At 38.3% G+C, this 20996-nt stretch overlaps 1 pseudogene; it reads left to right on the top strand.

Annotated features, from left to right (window-relative positions):
* The first annotated feature begins 19558 nt into the window (after positions 1-19558).
* Positions 19559-20390, top strand: LOC138832743 (large ribosomal subunit protein eL8-like; annotated as a pseudogene).
* The last annotated feature ends 606 nt before the right edge of the window (positions 20391-20996 follow it).

Raw genomic sequence — 20996 nt, 5'->3', positions numbered from 1 at the left:
TCCTCTCTTATGATATTTTCAATATTTCTTCCATTCACTGAGATCCAGGAGTTTTTATTGTTTTTCATACATTGTGTAGCTGTTTACCTGTAGTTTTTGATAGGCTGTAAGTTAAACGTGACTGTTGTTCCAAAAAAAGTTATTCTAAAATAATATGTATAGAAATCAATTTTTATAATTCAAGTCATATAATACTTCTCTTTTCAAAGCCCTCCATGGCTTCCAATATCATTTGGCGTAAAATCTAAGCCATTACAATGGCCTACAAGTCCCACATAAGCTATGCCATCTCCTTCTCTCCAACTCCTGAAGATCTGCAAAACATTAGGACAGGTATCTATTAGACAAAGACTTCACTCTGTAGAACTATTAATTAATAACACAATGTTGAATAAGATTTGTGTTGCATTTCCAAAGGATCCAATTATATTTCATATTGGACTCAGAATCATACTCCCAACTACTTTCAACTATTTTAACTTTCAAATTTAATAATATTTTTAGATTGCTAGAAATCATATGTGAAAAGTTTAAAAGTTTTATTAATTTTACAGAAAGAAACCCAATCTGTATTCACATTGCTAAAGCAGTGTCAAAAGCTTGATTATAATTTGCTATATTTAAGAATTTCCCTAAATAGATTACAAAATCTAAATTTTCTGCACACTATTTCCTCATTTCTCTCATGCTTTCCTGTACAGATTCTTCAGTGCACAACCCAGAAAGTTGAATTGGTTTGTTATTGGAACAAATGAGAAAGAAAATTCATGACCCGTGTGCATTCTAGGACACTAACACAAGACTTTCATTTCTCCGTCAGGCATAGATTAACTGTTGATTTGATGTGCCAAGTGGGTTTTCTTCTATTCAGTGTTTAGTAAGCTCCTTTTCAGGAAGATAACTCCCTGACTAAATAAAAGTCCCTCTAGACCCTGACAGCTTGTTCACTAGTGATTTTGAGAGTCCTCTAGCAACTCCATTTCGATTTGTTCCCCCAAGAAAGTATATTACTAAATACTCTAAACACTTATGCATTTGCACTTATAAAGTCTCAATGCTCAAAGACAAATGGGTTTCCACTAGTATTCTTTGATGTCTATTTAGAACATGGGACACCTAATCCATTCCTTCATCATTACAAAATAGGTAAATTCCAGATGGCAGTAATTCATGTGATTGAAATTTTTCAGTACCAATAGGGTATTGTGATTTCCATGATTGGTTCTACAGAAAGGAGGCTAGAGGGAAGAAAGTAGGGAGGAGGGGAGGGAGCACTAATTGACAGCAAAGACACATCTAGCATGGATGGGTTCCACCTATCATTTACATTGTCTAGATGCTATTTCTTTGGAGTTGAAATACCAAATTTTATCCAAGTCTGTAGTCTCTAACTACAGACTTTAGTCTATAAGATATAGACTAAAACACAGATATATGTTAGATATATTAGATATTTATTTGTAAACAATAGAATATATTGCTTCCTTAAATTAGTGATGTGTGTGTATGTGTGTACATGCATGTGTGCACTGGTACTAGAGTTTGAACTCAGGGTCTGAACACTGTCCTTGAGCTTTTTGCTCAAAGTTAGCCCTCTACCAATTCATCCAAAACTCCACTTCCAGCTTTTAGGTGGTGAACTGGAGATAAGCGTCTCATGTACTTTCCTGCCTGTGTCAGCTTCAAAGCATGATCCTCAGATCTCAGCCTCCTGAATAAGTAGGAATACAGGCATGAGCTACCTGCATCCAGTCTGTCAGTGATTTTTTTGAGATTAGTTGCAAAGCTTAAAATGGTGGTTCACACCTGTAATCACAGCTACACGAAGATGAAGATCAGGTGGATCAAGATTCTGGGCCAACCCACACAAAATGTTAGTGAAACCCTATTGTAAACAAACAAGCCAACTATGCCGGTGCATGTCTGTTATCCCAGTTACATGGGGGGGGGGTGTAAGTACATAGATCATAGTCAGAAGTACATTCAGACATAAAGCACCAGATGCTATCTGAGAAGTAACCAAATGAAAAAAGGAATGGATATATGGCTCAAGCGGTAGAGAGCCTGCCTAGCAAAGATGAAACTGAACAGAATTGTTCCAGTGTTTCAGCTATGACAGACATTTTCTGGTAGAAATGTTTCCCCAGTTGTAGAAACTCTCAAGTGAAGAGTATATGTCATTTACTGGAAGGAGGCAGGAAGCAGCGAGCACACAGGTGGTAAAGCGAGTCAGTCCTTCAAAGGATCTGTCTGTACTCTGGGACAGGAGAAAGCACCAACACAATTTCTACTTCCAGAGTTAGATTGATCTCATAGACACTATGTGGAATGAATTGTAAACACTTCCACAATTGCTCAAAAACATTCATTAGCCCAGATAAATGAACCTGAACATTACTTAGTCAAAAATGTCCTACCTCAGGGACCATTTCCAGGCTCACCTGATGTTACACTCATTTCCTTACACTCACTCTATCCCAGCACTCATTCTATCTAGCCTGGCACAGAGGGCTCCAAGAGAACAAAAGAAAAAGCAGAGCCACAGTCATTGTGAAAACCAAGTTTCATAGAGGTTAAAGTGACCATGCACATCAAATCAGGCATTGACCTGCATCATTAACAGCTAGTATGAATTAGTCTACCTTCTCTCAGGGCCTCCATTTCAGAAATACATCCTTCACTTTCTTCTTATGCATATGCCACAGTTGCATCTTTTGTGAGGAAAGATCTGACTCTGTTTCTTTCGATTGTAAAGCTTTATTTGCAAAATTAAACTTCTATAAACAGAACTCCTTTCAAATAGCTTTATTGATATGGAACTACAACTAAATACGACTGAGTTCCTAGGAAGCTATGGTTTGCTGAGAACTGTGTGACACATGACATTCCTCTTTCCTCTCACAAAACTTCTGAGATTGCCACGTTTGCTATTGTGAAGATGAAGAAATCTAACCTCGGAGAGGTTAAGGAAATATTCCCAGATTATATAGCTACTCAACAACAGAGGTGGTATTTAAACTTAGCACTCTCGCCCTACTGTGACTATGAGCTTGGAAGCCAAGACCCTCCCAGCTACATACTTGCTCTGCCCTGAGCTTCAAATTACAAAACAAGGCATGGAGCAAGAAAACTTTAACTTTTGACTTTTGATGACAATAATAACTATCATTTTTGAAGCTGAGTGCCAGCTGAGTGCTAACTTTATCTTACTTCATTTCAGTTGTGATCTGTGAGGGTATATGCTACTTGCTCCCCCACATTAAAAACAAACAAACAATTGTGGGCTCTGTGAAGTGAAATAGGAATAAAAGTTCCTGTTGAATTAGAGCTAAATCTCAAAGCAGCAATAAAAGCAAATCAAGTAATCCAAGATCATTATGCCCTACAAAGTTTTTTTCTTATTGTTTTAAAAATCATTTCATACTTCACAATAGACATCCTTTCTGCCAACACAGATGGCTAGTCTAGAGAAGGGCAGAGAAAAGAAAGGCAATGAAACCCAAGGGGCCTATTGAAACTGAAATCAACTCTAGCTTCCCTGGCTCTGCTAGCAAGATGTGGAGACTGCCCAGGCTGCTTTTTAACACCTGGCAGAGCTCTGGGTAGTCAGAGTTTGGCAAGCCAAACTCCACCAGCACTACTGGCATTTCAAATATTAGCAGTGATCAGGTAACAGTAAGGAAGGGGAAAAGGGGTAGATGATTACTGTTGGAAAGGAAAAAGGTAAGGAAAAACAAGTAGTTCCTGCTCTCTTTTAAAATTTAAAAAGACTTGCTGGGCGCTGGTGGCTCATGCCTGTAATCCTAGCCACTCAGGCGGCTGAGATCTGAGGATCGTGGTTCAAAGCCAGCCCCGGCAGGAAAGTCCGTGAAACTCTTATCTCCAATAAAAACCACCAGAAAACCGGAAGTGGCGCTGTAGCTCAAATGGTATAGCGCTAGCCTTGAGCTGAAGAGAGAGCTAAGGGACAGTGCTCAGGCCCAGAGCTCAAGCCCCACGACCGACCAAAAAAAAATTTTTTAAGACTTAAAAACTTCATAAAATACAGCAAGATATAATTTAGAAAAAAAAAAGTGGAAACCAAAGCCACATACATGGGACAGTCAGAAATCACATTAATGTAAAAACATACTGATTTCTTTTTCATTTTTTGTTTCAACCCATCCATTTCTAAGTAGTCTTTGCAAAGCCACTGATATGGCTCTATGCTTTCTAAAATCCAAGGAACCAAATCCATGAAGAAAACTTGTTAAATGCTTTGATTTACTACTTCTCAAAACAAAGTGCCTCATGGAAATAATTTGAACAACAAAAGTAAGTAATATTCTATTCTAACCAAAACTCTAAAGTAATGAATATGCCTTTATAATGATCAAATAAATAATTGAGAAAAGACAACTCTGACAGAGAAAAGTTATAAATATCTGCTCGATAGAGGAAATATTCTAGCATCAAGGAGATGGAGCCTAATTCCTTACACCTCAGGTGTGGGCTGTACAAAATGACTTGATGCAGTATGGGACAGGGGAAAAGGGCAAAGTTAAAAAACCTGAGGATCCTGGGCTGGGAATGTGGCTTAGTGGTAGAGTGCTCACCTAGCATGCATACACAGAAAAAGCTGGAGGTGGCGCTGTGGCTCAAATGGTTGACCACTTAACCTTAAGCAAAAGAAGCTCAGGGATAGTGGCAAGACCCTAAGTTCAAGCCCCAGGACTGATGAGAAAAAAAGAAAGAAAGAAAGAAACTTTGAAGGTACAATCTCAGCCAGAAAATGAAGGCCAGCATCAGCTGTGATCCATCCTGCTGATAAGATGTGATAAAAATGACATTTTTATCTCCCTGCTCTGCATCCCAAAACACATACGCTTAGTTGAATCATTAGAGAAACATTACACAAATCCCAAGTGAGGGACATTCTTCAAATGCCTAAGGAGTGTTCCTCAAAACTGTCACATGCCAAACCCAGGGTGAAAAACTCTCATAGTCATGGGGAATGTGATTTCCTAGATGAGTGTCTGGAACAGAATACAATAATTACATTATCTTTGTGTGTATGTCAGTCCTAGGGCTTGAACTCAGCACCTAGGTGCTGTCCCTGAGATTTTTGGCTCAAAGCTAGAGCTTTATTTTTTATATATGTATTTTTTATTGTAAAAATACTGTGTAGAGGGGTTACATTTACATGAGTATGGTAATGAGTACATTTGCTATTGAGCATTGTTACCTCCTCCTTTGTTTTTCCTCTATCATCCCTTCCCTCCCCACCTCCCCAACTCCTCCCTGCCACCCCCAAATTGTAGAAGTTCCTTTTCAACATAGTGTCTTGTACATCTCATTGTTACAATGGGTCAAGCTGTATTCCTATTTCAGCATTTTGTTTTTTCCTTCCCCTCCCCAAACTAGAAAAATGTATATACAAGATGTAGGGCACTGGAATCAAATACAGTGAAAACAGGAGTTATGCTGTGGGGGAAGAACAAAAGAAATTTTAAAAAATCACATAGTACATTATAAATACATTAAAAAACAACAACAAGAAAGATAAAAACCACTTGTGTCCCTATCTTGGAGTTCATTTTGCTTAGCATCATCTTAGCTTTTGAACTTTTCTTTTTTTTGGGGGGGGGGTCCGGTCATGGGGCCTGAACTCTGGGCCTGGGCGCTGTCCCTCAGCTCTTCAGCTCAAGGCTAGCACTCTACCACTTGAGCCACAGCGCCATTTCCAGACTTTTTCTTTTTGCTTATGTGGTGCTGAGGAATCAAACCCAGGGCCTCATGCATGCAAGGCAAGCGCTCTACCACCGAGCCACCTTCCCAGCCCCGCATTTGAACTTTTCTAAAGCTAGAGCTTTAGCACTTCAGCCACAGCCCCACTTTCAGTTTTTTTAGTAGTTAATTAGAAACAAATACTTTCCTGCCAGGACTGGCCTCAAACCGCAGTCCTCAGATCTCAGCCTCCTCAGTAGCTAGAATTATAAGCATGAACCACCAGAACCCAGAAGCATGGAATTTTAATATTGGACTTTTTAATATTGTGTCATTAATTATAGCAAATTCACCATATATAAGATTCTAATGATAGCAGAAATGGTATGCATAGAGAGGAGTTTCTGTCAGTCTTCGCATACTTTTTGTAAATTTCACAATGTTCTAAAATAAATGCTGGGAAAAAATTTTTAAAACATGCTCAGCAATTTACTCTTACATGTAAAATAAGTACAGGGAATGCACCAAAGATAGTGATAATAGTCTATGAAATGTGTTGCTGAACTATTTTATCACTGCATAAACATCATAGAATGATGCACACAAAATAAGATGGCACAAGTCAACATGGTATATTCAACATGATATCTTCACTGAATCTAGGCACATAGTAAATACAAGATGTATAGGGCTGTTATGATGTAACACAGCATATTGTTTTATAGTGAATCTCCTAAGTAGGAGTATACTCTAAAATAATGAAAAACATTTATGAAATAGAAAGTAAGTTTTATCATTATCAAGTCGATATTATATAATACATATTTTAAAAACTTATACAGCAAGTACCTTTACATGACTAGAAGAGCAGCAAGTTTGTTTACAACATCACCACCATGTGTAATGCATTGGGTATGACATGGAGACAGCTGTTACATACTGGGCACTAGAAACTTCCCAGTTCCATGATAATCTCATGGGACCATGGCTGTATGGGTGGTTCTTCATTAGATAAAATATCATGATGGTGCATACAAGTATTTTTATGCAAGGGAATTAAATACCTATTTTTTCATACAAATGCATTGCACACACTTTTTCATTGCAGTGTTATTTATAATAGCCAAAGAAGGAAGCAATCCAAATGTCCATTAGAGAATTAGTGGAGCTGGGAAGGGGGATCAGAGGTAGAGCGCTTGCCTTGCATGTCTGAGGCCCTGGGTTTGATTCTCAGCATCACATAAGCAAAAAGAAAAAAGCCGGAAGTGGCACTGTGGCTCAAGTGGTAGAGTGCTAGCCTTGAGCTGAAGAGCTGAGGGACAGCGCCCAGGCCCAGGGTTCAGGCCCCCACGACCGGACCCCAAAAACAAACAAACAGAGAATTAGTGGATAATGCCAACTGTGGTCTATGCCTACACTGGACTACTTGTCAGACATAAAAATGAATGAAGTGCTGATCTATACCACAACATGGACAAACATCAAAACTTTAATCCTATATATGAAGTCAGATATAAAACATCACATTTTCTAATGTGTAGGACCTCTAATGCACCATGGAGCTATGACTGGGTGCAGGACAAAGTGTTGATGGTGTGGACAGAAAATGTCCAATGCCAGCAGAAGAAAACTGCTGGTGTGTCTTACCTTGTGTCTGAGTAAAGACACAGAATTTTGAGCATTTGACATTCCACAACTCTCCTGTCAAGAGACAGGATGAGTGTCTTTGTGCACTCATGTTACTGCTTCCTGATAGCCTGTTAACTGTTCCTTGAAAAGTGTCCTTTGATCTGTAACCAAAACTGCCTCCAAGCAAACATGTACTCTCTGACCCATTGAAAATAGAAGATAGAGGAAATCCTTTAGTTTTAATTATGTCTCTCAATTAAACTTACTCCTCACCTCCTATGGAAATATTAAAATATATAAATAAGTCTATGAATGTCATTGCATGGATAATTCTTCAATGACCATTACAGTGTCTGCTGGATGAAACCAGCAATAATGACTTCATTTACAAGATATGTCCAGAATAGCTAATAGCCCTTTGAGATAAAATGCAGATCTAGAGATTTAAAGGAAAGATAAGTCCCAACAATATAAATGAATTGAAATACTTAAAGAAATATTCTCATTTTGAAGGTATACTCAACTACAGCTTGCTCACAAGACAAACCTTAAATAAAACTAAAGATTGTATCATGGCATAATGTAGCATAAACATGAATATACTAGTCAAAAGTAAGTTGGTATAACAGCATCAGTATGCAGGCATAGTGGATTTAAGAATGGGATTAATGACTAGATTACATAAGGAATGCAAAAATATAAAAGCAAAACAACATATACTTATATATTTGTAAATCAGATAGTAATTTAGTTTATGTCAGAGTAATAAATTATACTGAATTTAAAGACCAAATGTTTATTTCTTCATTCACACAAAGGGTCAGGCAAATTTTATAACTGCAGGCCAGCAGTCCCCCAGATAATGACAGGTACCCTGGATATGTTTCACTCATATCAACATACAGTTATCTTGGTTACCAGAGTGAAGAAGAGATAAGCCAAATGTTCTGCAGGGTTTTTTAAGTAACACATACAATCTCCCCCCAAGAGGCAGCTGGCCAGAATGTCACATGGCATGATTCAACTCCTGGGGTCTGGCAGGTGTGATGAAGCACATACTTGTTCAGTAAGCGTTAAACATTTCTGTTGCAGCAGCTAAAAGGCAACCTTGTTGAAACTGAAAATGTAGCTATGACAATAAAAAGGAAAAATAAAAGAAGAATCATCATAGTATCAGCATTTTAATCCAGTTCTCTTAAAATGGGCACAATAAAGCAGAAAGAAAAGGATAGTATGTTGTTTATAGACATTCATGTATATAGTGAAATAATATTTTTAAATGCACAATAATGCTAATTAACAATCTTCAGAACAGTGGGTTGCTTCTCAGAAGGAAGAGAAAGATCCAGAATTAGAAAAGGCTTTGCAGGAGACTTCAAAATTACTTGTAATATTTTATTTCTGCAAGAAAAATCTGAAGCATAACAAAACATTAATATTTCTTCAAGCTTCATACTAGACACATTTACTGGTTAATACTATTATTTCCATATATTGGAATAGTTCACAGTAATTTTAAGAGAGCACATAAATACATGACTAACATAATTTTATATGGCATGCAAAGATTACTTCAAACAATTGCTTAAAAGTATATATTTATTACCTCATAGTTTTCATCAAGCAGTCAGGAGTCATGATATAGCTGATGGATTAGCTTCCCATAAGGCTGCAGTCAAGGTGTTGGCCCAGGCTACAGTCTCATCTGAGGCTCAAAGCCCTCTTCCAGATTCACTTGCTTATTGGCAGACTTCATTTCCTTGCATCTGTTGAACATATGGTGGCTTGCTTCTTCAAGGTCATCAGGGAATCTCTAACATCAATCAGTAAGTTATATATAAGGGAACATAATCATCAATCCTTATCTTGTCATTTAATGTAACCTAGTCAAAGTAGCAACTATTTTATCATACTCCCAAGTCTTTCTCACACTTAAGGAGAGGAGATTATTCTGAGCATACATAACAGGAATCTTGGCAGCCATGTTAGTGTTCTTCTGCCTGCCATAGGTTCTCAAAATCTAGTAAAAGACATGGCCAGAAGAACAGAAATTTTAAAAAGTTATGTGAGATGGTATTTATTGGATGTATCATTGTGTCACTCAAAACCTAGACTACACACATACTATTATGGTTTGGCTATAAAGTATCCTCCAAGAAGGCTTACATGTTGAAGGCTTCATCCCTAGAATAACTTATCCCTAGACTCCTCCCCTTGCTCTTTTTCCTTCCTGCTCACTATGAGTCAAGAAGCCACCTCTGTCATATACTTCCACTACTATGTCCTGCTTTGCCTTAGATACAAAGTAATGGAGCCAGCCAATAATGGATTACAGCCTCTGAAACTCTGAGCCAAAATAAGGCTTTCTTTATATAAGTTGATTTATTCAGGTATATTGTCAAAGTGATGAAAAAGTGACCAACATACAGACCTTAGATTCAGTGTATTTGGGATGATTTGAAGAAGCATGTCTAGGCTTCTAAAGACACTTTTCTCTTATACAAGTCAACAACAAGCATATGGAAGAGAAATAAAACATTAGTGTAAGGCTAAATACATATGACCAATCCCAAAGGTGGTTAAAAAATCTAGCCTAGAGTCCGGAGAAAGATGGCGGAGGAGAAGCTAGAGGCTAAACAAACTCTAGCATAGAAAGCAGTTTTAGGGGCTGGGAAGGTGGCTCAGTGGTAGAGTGCTTGCCTTGCATGCATGAGGCCCTGGGTTCGATTCCTCAGCACCACATAAGCAGAAAAAGCCAGAAGTGGTGCTGTGGCTCAATTGGTAGAACACTGGCCTTGAACTGATGAGCTCAGGGACAGTTTTCAGGCCCAGAGTTCAAGCCCCATGACCGACCAAAAAAAATAAATAAAAGCAGTGTTAGTGTTCCAGTGAACAGTCCTATGCTAGAGAATCACACCAAGTGTTTCATCACAGTACAGAGGGTTTGTCCAGAGAGAGAAAATCCAGGCAGCTTGGTCAAGGAGACAGATCTGATCACTTGCCCGTAGCCGCAGCTGTGGTGGCTGCAGCCACCATACCAACAGAGAAAGTCCAGGACAAAGGCACCAGACACAGCGAGGTGTGCAAGCAGATTCTTCTCACTACCAGCAAGAACTGACAAGGAGCAGAAATCTTCATCCTGCTCATCTCAGACCAGGGATGACCCAGGAACCAAGAGCCTGGCTTGAGTAGAGCCCTGACATCCACACTCCTTCTCACAGAGCCAAAGTGGGAAGGCAGACCCTCCCCCATCACCAGAGATCTCCATCTTTGATACTAACAAAGGCCTGGCTAAGCAGCTAGCTCGAACTCAGGCCTTGGAAGAAAACAATAGGAGCCACTCTGCAGGTCACAGGAACCTGACCTGACCTGGCAGGCTCAGCTCCACCCAGGGGAAAGTCACCCTCACCCAGGCAGAGAAAACTCTGCCCCCAGAGGAGTGACTTTCTTCACTGGATTTAACAGAGCCAGAGGCTACCCCTCCCCACTGCAGCCTAGACAAACAATTGAAATTCAGTAAACCTAAACCCGTAGAATGGCTCCAGGCTGGGCTCTGTGAGTGTCTCAGGAGCTAGCCCCTCAGAGAAAAGCTGCTGATTGATGATTGGCCTCAACCCAACCAGAACCTAGCCTCATCACAGCAACTCCAAGCTAGAGGAAACAGCCATCTTCCTCTTTTGTGATATTCAAAAGCAGATCTCCCTCCCATTGAACTAGACTGGGAGGAGGATCTCAAAGTCCTGGGTAAGGTGGAGCATTTTCCTGACTGCTCAAACAAACTGACTTAAGAAATCAGGCAAGCCACAGGAAAACCAAACACTACAGACAGACCTGAGACTCCACCAAGAGACTAGTTATGGACACAGGGGAGATACAGGATCTTCCTACCCGCCCCTCCGCAAAAAAAAAAAAAAAAAAAAAAAAAATCAAAGAACTCTTTTTCTACTTTTTTAAAATTTTTTAATTGTGTTCTATTATTTTTTCTTTCATAATTTTATTTTAGGTGTGTATGTGTGCATGTGCGTGCATGTGTGTGCATGTGTGTGTGTGTGTGTGTGTGTGTGAGTGTGTGTTTTAATCGCTCTTGACCTTTTGGTCCTTTTTTTCTCTTTCTTTCTTTTTTGCATAACTTAATTGGTGTTCTGCTGATCCTCAGATATATACCTGACATCGATTATTAGACCTTATCCCTCATTGAGTACATACTTATTCCAAAAATTTATTACTCAATTCACAACCTCTTAGGCTAAACTTCTTTAATAGTAGTATTGTTTCTTTATACCTAAATAATTTTCAAGTATTCCAATTTTAAGACTTTTTATTTTTTATTTTTTAATTTTTAATTTTCCCTTTTTATCTTTCCCCTCCTCTCATCCTATCCTTTTCTCCTCTCAATATCATTTCTTTATACTTACATAATTTTAAGTGTTTCATTTCTTAAATTTAAATTTTTGTTTTTCCATTTTTTTCTTCTTTTTTTTCTCTCTCTTATCATTCTGTCCTATCCATTTCCCTCTCTGGGATTAGGACTTGGTTAAGTTCACTCTTTCCTTTTACCTCTCCACATCCCACTAATCCTATTTTTCCCCACAATTCTCCCTAACCTAATAATTCCTGGTTTGCTGAATCCCTCTTTGATGCTTTTAGCCCAATAATCCATATTTGTTTGATGTTGAATAGATTGTATCTGTGGAACTAGAGTGTATCTGCAGCCATTTTGACTGTGCAACTACAGGACTCTGGTTGATGTTTGCCTTAATATAGTTTTTTAGCAAAAAATTGGTGTTACTTTCATACCAAATGGGCAGAACAAGCTGAAGAAACACAAGAAAAATGGCAAATCCAGATATCTCAACTCTCACTCATGATAATCAGGTGACAGAACACATAATGAATAATCCAGAGGAGAGTTCCCAAAAAGCTCTACAAACACTACTGGTAAACATGGTGAATGAAAAGACTCAGTGTGAGCATGACAGGGAGTGAGACGAGGCAAACCAAAGATTAATACAGGAACTTCACAAACATGAAGAGACTAACCAAAAATTAATATAGGAATCTTGTGAGCATAAGGAAGCTAATCAAAGATTAATAGAGGAATTGTGCGAGTAGGCTGAGAACAGTCAAAGAGAAATACAGGAATTGTGTGAGCATGCAGAAGCTAATCAAAGAGTAATACATGAATTGCATGAGAGGGATGAGAATAGGCAAAGATCAATAGAGGCATTCATGGAATCCATAAACAGACAGCTGAAGGAATCCAGGGAGACCACAAAGGGAATGCTGAATGGAGCCTGACAGAAGGAAAGGGAGTCCAAGGAAACCATAACCAATCAACTAAGTGATTTGAGAATGGAACCCAACAGAAGGAATGGGAGTCCAAGGAAACCATAACCAATCAATTAAGTGATTTCAGAATAAACAGAAGAAGCTCATACAAGATCTAAAACAAAGCTTCAACAAAGAGTTTGAAGCCATCAAAGCTGACCAATTAGAAGGAAAAGAGATAAAAAACAAAGTAGAAAGTCTTGACAGCAGGTTAGACCATGCAGAAGATCGAATCTCAGGGATTGAAGACAGCCTAGATATTATAGAGAAAGAACATACAACCATCCAAGACAAGTCTAAGAAATATGATAGATCTATCCAACATTTGGAAGACACCATCAGAAGGCCTAATCTAAGGATAATGGGTGTAGAGGAGCACCTAGAAACAGAAGTTAATGGTCTAGGAAATTTGTTTAACAGGATCCTAGAAGAGAACTTCCCCAACATGCAAAAAGATAGGCCTATGCAGATACAAGGAGCTATTAGAACCCCAAATAGACCAGACCAGAACAGGACATCCCACCATCACATTATAATCCACACAGAATCAATTCAGACCAAGGAAAGAATCCTTAAAGCTGTCAAGGAGAAAAGATCAATCACCTCAGATTTCTCAGCAGAGACAATTAAAGCAAGAAGAGCCTGGAATGATATATGCCATGCCCTAAAGACAAACAAATATCAACCAAGAATACTGTACCCAGCTAAACTCGCCTTCATAACAGAAGGTCAAATAAAAAGGTTCCATTGCAAAGAAAAACTGAAACAATATATAGCCACCAAACCATCCCTACAAAAGATACTAATTAAGGGATCTCTCTTTCAGGAGGATATTACAATTATAAATATTTATTTACTAAACAATGGAGCACCCAAATTTATCCAAGAAATACTACTTTGTCTCAAATCTCACAAAGATCCAAAGACATTAATTCTTGGGGATTTTAAGACACCACTATCTCCATTATTGAATATTTCACCCAGGAACATCAGAATACACGTTCTTCTCAGCAGCACATGGAACATTTTCCAAAATAGATCACACTTTAGATCGCAAGGCGAACTTGTCCAAATTCAGAAACATTGAAGTTATGCCCTGCAGTATCTCAGACCACAAGTGAATAAAATTAGAACTCAATGCCAAAAGCCACCAAGGAAAGCTCTGTAACACAGGGAGACTGAGCAACACACTGTTGAATCACCAGTGGGTCATGGAAGAGATTAGGAAGGAAATTCAAATGTCCATGATATTCAACAAAAATAAACACACAAATTACCAGCTCCTCTGGGACACAGCAAAGGCAGTACTCAGAGTCAAGTTTACAGCTCTGAGTTCCTACATCAACAAATTGGAGAAATCTAAACCCAACAAATTGGAGAAATCTAAAACCTCCTTGAAAAAGAGCAATAAGCTACACCCCAATCCAGTAGAGGGAAAGAAATAAGTAAAATTAATCAGAATTAAATGAATTAGAATAAAAAAAATAGAAACAATCAACAAAACTAAGAGTTGGTTCTTCGAAAAAATTAACAATATAGACACACCTTTAGCAAATCTTATCAGAAAAAGAAGAGAACACACCCAAATAAACAAACTCAGATATGAGAAGGGAAACATCATCACAAAAACAACCAAGATTCAGAACATTATATGGGAATACCTTTTTGCTAATAAGTGAGAATCTGCAAGAAATGGATGATTTCCTAATAATATCAACATGCCAAAAGTAAACTGAGATGAGTTAAATCAACTTGACAGGCCCATATCAACCATTAAAATAGAAACAGCAACAAGAGACCTCACATCTAAGAAAAGCCCAGGACCAGATGGATTTACAGCGCAATTCTACAAGGCCTTCAAAGCAGAGCTCACACCAATAGGCATCCAACACTTCAATGAAATTGAAAGAGAAAGTTCACTACCAAACTCTTTCTATGAAGCCATCATAGCCCTCATCCCAAAACCAGTCATGAATTCATCAAAGAAAGAGAACTATAGATCCATTTCTTTGATGAAAATCAATGCAAAACTTCTCAATAAAATTTTGGCCAATTGACTCAAATCATCAAAAAAAATCATATATCATGATCAAACAGGATTCATTTCAGGGATTCAAAGCTGGTTGAATATACACAAATCAATATAATTCATCACATCAAAAAGAGAAAAGATAAGAACCACATGGTTATCTCAATATATTCAGACACAGCATTTGACAAGATCCAACACCCCTTTATGATGAAGGCCCTGGAATAATTAAGAATCCAGGGAATATTCCTCAATATAATAAAGGCTGTATATGACAAACCTAAGACCAGCATCATAATTAATGGTGAAAAACTAAAGCCATTTCCTCTAAACTCAGGAATGAGACCAGGATGTCCACTCTCTCCACTTCTCTTCAATTTAGTATTGGAATGCCTAACTACAGCAATAAGACAAAATGCAAACATAAAGGCGATTCAAATAGGGAAAGCTCAAGTAAAACTCTCCCTCTTCGCAGATGACATGATCTTGTATTTAAAGAATCCCAAGGATTCCACTCCCAAATTACTCGAGTTGAGTCAAAATTTTGGCGAAGTAGTAGGCTATGAAATTAACCCTCAATCGTGAAAATGGAAATACTTCCCAAGGCTATCTACAAATTTAATGTGATACCTATCAAAATTTCAACCTCATTCTTCAAGGAAATAGAAGAGGCAATCCAAAAATTCATATGGAACAATAAAAGACCCCGAATAGCAAAAACGCTCCTCAACGGAAAGAACACTGCTGGAGGAATACCAATACCAAATTTAAAACTCTACTATAAAGCCATAGTAATCAAAACAGCTTGGTACTGGCACAAGAACAGACCTCAGGACCAATGGAATAGAATTGAAAACCCAGAAATGAACCTACAGACCTATAGCCATCTAATCTTTGATAAGGGAGCTAAAAAAATAGAATGGAAGAAAGACAGACTCTTCAGTAAATGGTGCTGGCAAAATTGGTTAACTACTTGTAGAAAACTAAAGCTAGATCCTTATATATCACTCTGCACCAGAATCAACTCCAAATAGACCAAAGACCTCGGAGTGAAAGCAGACACTCTGAAAACATTACAGGATGGAATAGGAGAAACCCTAGGTCTCCTTGGCACAGGCCGAAATTTTCTTAATAGAGACCTGGAAACACAACAAATCAAAGAAAGGTTGGACAAATGTGATTGCATGAAGTTGCAGAGCTTCTGCATGGCAAAGGACATAGCAAGCAAGATCAATAGAAAGCCCACGGATTGGGAGGAGATCTTCACTAGCCATACAACGGACAAGGGTCTCAATCTAAAATATATCTGGAACTAAAAAAAAAGTGGTTTTTTCTTTCTTGCTATTGTTTATAAAGTATTTATAAGTTTCCATGTGATTTTTTTGTTGCTTTGTATTCCCTCTTCCATGGTATAACCCCTGTTTTCACTGTACTTGATGTTGATATAATTTGGGGAGGGGAGGGGAAAAAACAAATTGTTTAAATAGGGACACAGGTTGACCAATTGCAACAATAAGATGTACAAGATGCTATGTTGAAAAACGAGCTTTACAATTTAGAAGAAGGTGGGGGGTGTAGTTGAGGAGGTGAAAGGGAAGGGATGGTAGGGGGAAAAATAGGAGAAGGCAACAATGCTTGAGAGGAAATGTACTCATTACCTTGCTCAGGTAACTGTAACCCCTCTGTACAGTATTTTCACAATACAAACTTATTTTTTTAAAGGTGCAAAGTGAAATGAACCCCATAGGAACACAAGAGGTTTTTCTTTTTAACTGTTTTTTTAATATACTATATGATTTTTTTATGTTTCTTTTGTATGTTCTTCCCCCATGGTATAACCCTTGTTGTCACTGTATTTGATTCTGGTGCCTTGCATCTTGTATATACATTTTTCTAATTAGGGAAGGTGAAGGGAAATAACAACATGTTAAAAGAAGTATACAGGTTGATCCATTGTAACAATGAGATATACAAGACACTATGTTGAAAACGAACTTTACAACTTCTGTGGTGGGGGAGGGATTAATTGGGGAGGTAGGGAGGGGAGGGATAGTAGGGGGAAAACAAAGGAGAAAGTAACAATGCTCAATAGAAAATGTACTCATCACCTTACTCTTGTAACTATAACCCCTCTGTACAGTATCTTTACAATAAAAATATAAAGAAAATCTAGCCTAGTCACTATACCATTTTAGAAAAACAAATTTGTTTAACAGAAATTTTGTCATGGGGTATGAGGCAATTAACTTAGCCAGGAATGCTCAATAAAGTCTCTAAAGTTCAGGTAATTTTGGGTCAAATCATGGGAATGTGCATAATTAATGTCTGTCATCTTAATTTGGCTATAGGATACACAGATATTTAGCTAAATATGAATCTATATATGTCTGTATGGGTGTTTCTGAATGAAATTAATATTTGAATTGATCATAAAATAAAAATTGATCTAAATAAAAGATTGCCTTCTCCAATATTGGAGGTCCTTGAATAGAATTAAAAAGGAGAATAGAAAAAATTCACTCTTACATGGTCAAATGTACAAACTTTGACCTTTTCTGCTTGTCTGGTAAGATGATCCTAGACATATACTAGTTATTTCAAATAAGGGAAACCATGGTACCTATGTATCTTTGGGCCTGGCTTACTATACTTAGTATAATATTTTCCAAGTCTTTCCATTTGCTACAAATGGGGCAGTGTCATTCTTTCTGATGGAGGCATAGAATTCCATCATATATAAGTACACACACATACACACACACATATCACATTTTCTTGATTCATTCATCTACTGAGAGGCATCTGGATTTGTTCCATATCTTAGCTATGGTGAATAATGCTGCGATAAACATAGTTGTTCTGGTAGCTTTAGTATGGCCTTATTTGTGATAGTTTGGATAATTGCCCGAAAGTGGGATTGCTGGGTCATGGGGGGGCTCTATGTGTAGATGATGTTAAGTAAAATGAATCCCAAGATAGGGACACAAGAGGTTTTATCTTGACCGCTGTTGTTTTTAATGTACTAAGTGATTTTTTTTGTTTCTTTTGTATGTTCTTCCCCCATGGTATAACCCCTGGTGTCACTGTATTTGATTCTGGTGCCCTGCATCTTGTATATACATTTTTGTAATTTGGGGAGGGGAAGGGAAATCACAAAATGTTTATATAAGGATACAGGTTGACCCATTATTACAAAGTGATGTACAAGACATTATGTTGAAAACAAACTTTGTAACTTGGGTGGGAGAGAGAGGAGCTGGGGAGGTGGGGAAAGAAGGGATAGTAGGGAAAAACAAAGGAGGGGGTAACAATGATTGATGGGAAATGTACTCATTACCTTATTCATATAACTGTACAGTATTTTTGCAATAAAAATATTTTAGAAAGAGAGAAAATTTATTCTTTTTAGCTGTCTTTAAGTTGGGACAAAATCTTCTGCCATTCAGACTCAACTTAGACTGCATCTTATGCCACCAACTTCTCTTCATAGGACTTCAGATTTAGAGTCGATCTATACTTGCTGCAACTTGCTGACTGAAGATCCAGAAATTCTCAGCTTCCATTCTCAGCTCATTCTTAGAGGAAATCTCTCTAGTTAAATCTGTATCTACCAATAGATTGACCAATGAATTGACTCCGTTTCTCTGTAGAACCCACACTAAACTACTACAGATTAAATTTTTGTCCTCTGATTAGGAAGGAATAAAAGCATTCCAGGCAGAGCTAAGACCTTCTACAAAGAAACTGGAACAGAGAAAAACTGAGGCAGATTCAGAGAACTAAAGTAGATTTATTCCTACAGTGTCCTAAGGGGGTATGGGCACATGGGGGAACAATCTGTAAACATAGGAAAGTGTCTGACAGTAAGATTCCAACTACACTGTAAAGGAAACAAGAGCAGGATTTTTTTAAACAAAAGTATGAATTATTACTGGGGGTTAAGTATCACATTAGCAACCTCAACAAGGACACTTTATAAGAACAAAAGATTTTCTGCTGACAGTTGCTAAATATCAGCTCTCTTGAATTTTGTGATATTTAACAAGAAATGATAATAGGCAAAAGCACCTGAGCTTGAACTCAGACAGACCTGAATTTAATGCTACTTGGAAAGTTTGTCAGGAGAATTAGGTAGTTTATGTATAAAAGTTACTCATAGTATTCAACAAATATGTGCTCAAAGGAGAAATTAGTTCTTCTCTTTCCACTCAGAAATTTTTTTAACATTATTAGGTGAGAACAAGGGAGAAAAGCTAAACTGGGTGAAGCTTTACCACTAAAATCTGATATACTTATCCTCTTTACAACAACTTTTCCCTACAAAAGAATAATCAGTAAGTGCTGAATATGTACCCAATCCAAATGTTTCCTGGTATATTCTAATTGAGCTTAAAATGGACAATAGAATATCAGTGATAATACTGAGTCACAATATTATTATTGAGAAATATTGAAAATACATAATAAATTTGTGATTAATGTAAGCAACAAGACACATATGGTGATATGTTACTCAACTACCTATTCATATTTCTTAAATCTTACTTTTTAATTAAATTTAGTCTCTTAATGATAAACTTGCATTTCATAATTATATACATAATGTTCAGATCTTGTGATTCCCCCACAGGAAGCAACTTATTCTGCATATTTAGTTTCTTGATACATTCAAGAAAATTAAGATATTACAGGCCTAAAAGATGAGCAAAATTACATACAGTAAAATCTGAAGTACACAAATGTTATTAAATAATTCAAGACTCAAATGAGTAAAAAGAAATTGGTTAAACACAAGAAAAGCCCAATCAATGTTTTCAATGAACAATTTGTTTTTTGTACAATTAAGAAGCCAATCATGCTCTCTCCAGCCACCCAAGATGCCAAAAGGAAAGAAAGCCAAGAGGAAGAAGGTGGCCCCGGCCCCTGCTGTCGTGAAGAAGCAGGAGGCCAAGAAGGTGGTAAATCCGCTGTTTGAAAAAAGGCCCAAGAACTTTGGCATTGGACAGGACATCCAGCCCAAAAGGGACCTCACCCCTTTTGTCAAATGGCCCCGCTACATTCGGCTGCAGCGGCTGCGGCATGAAAGTGCCTCCTGCAATTAACCAGTTTACCCAAGCCTTGGATCGCCAGACAGCTACACAGCTACTTAATCTAGCCCACATGTACAGGCCAGAGACAAAACAGGAGAAGAAGCAGAGACTGTTGGCCCAAGCTGAGAAGAAAGCTGCTGGCAAAGGAGATGTCCCCACTAAGAGACCTCCAGTCCTTCCAGCAGGGGTTAACACTGTTATTACCTTGGTGGAGAACAAGAAGGCCCAGCCCGTGGTGATTGCACATGATGTGGACCCCATCGAGCTGGTTGTATTCCTGCCTGCCCTGTGCCGCAAGATGGGTGTTCCCTACTATCATTAAGGGGAAGGCCAGGCTGGGGCGCCTCGTCCACAGGAAAACATGCGCCACCGTTGCCTTCACTCAGGTTAACTCGGAAGACAAGGGATCTCTGGCGAAGCTGGTGGAGGCTATCAGGACCAATTACAATGACAGATATGACGAGATCCGCCGTCACTGGGGAGGCAATGTCCTGGGTCCAAAAGCTGTGGCTCGAATTGCCAAGCTGGAAAAGGCAAAGGCTAAGGAGCTGGCCACCAAGCTGGGTTAAGTGTGCAATGTTGATTTCTCTGTACATGAAGATAATAAAACTGTCCTTCCTCCCAAAAAAAAGCCCATCATTTTTGTGTTGCTACCATGGTACAACTTTCCTTGCTTTTACTTTGCTGCTCTGATATGAAAATGTCCCAAAGGCCCATTTCTTAAAGGCTTAGTTGGCAAGCTAGAGTACTTTTGGGAGGTGGCAGAAATTTTTTTAAAAGGTAGGGTGAGGCAGCAGGTTTTAGTACCTGAAGAATGGTCTCTTGGAATGGATATTGGCTCCTCGTACCTTCGGGATTCATCTTCCCAGCTATGTTAAGTGAGCACCTCGCTTCCACCACTCCTTCCATGATGTCCTGAGCCACCACAGGCCTGACAATGGAGTCAGATGACTACAGACTGAAAACTCAGACTGTGACCCAATGAAACTTTGTTCCCTGTAAGTTATCTCGAGTATTCCTCCCTTGTCTCTTGGCTTCCTAGCCCCCATGAGGTAACTATATTTGCTAGACCGTGCACTCCCACCATGATATCTGTCTTGCTTTGGGTCCAAAAGAAATAGAGCCAATTATTTCACAAAGAAATCTCTGAAAGGACAACCCAAAATAAATCTTTCCATTTTGAAGTTGATATTGTCACATATTTTGGTTTTGCA

This window comes from Dipodomys merriami, unplaced genomic scaffold, assembly GCF_024711535.1.
Source record: "Dipodomys merriami isolate MVZ:Mamm:240054 unplaced genomic scaffold, mDipMer1.0.p SCAF_1, whole genome shotgun sequence".
NCBI lineage: Eukaryota > Metazoa > Chordata > Mammalia > Rodentia > Heteromyidae > Dipodomys > Dipodomys merriami.
Note: the sequence above shows the minus strand (reverse complement) of the source record. Positions and strands in the feature narration are given on the sequence as shown.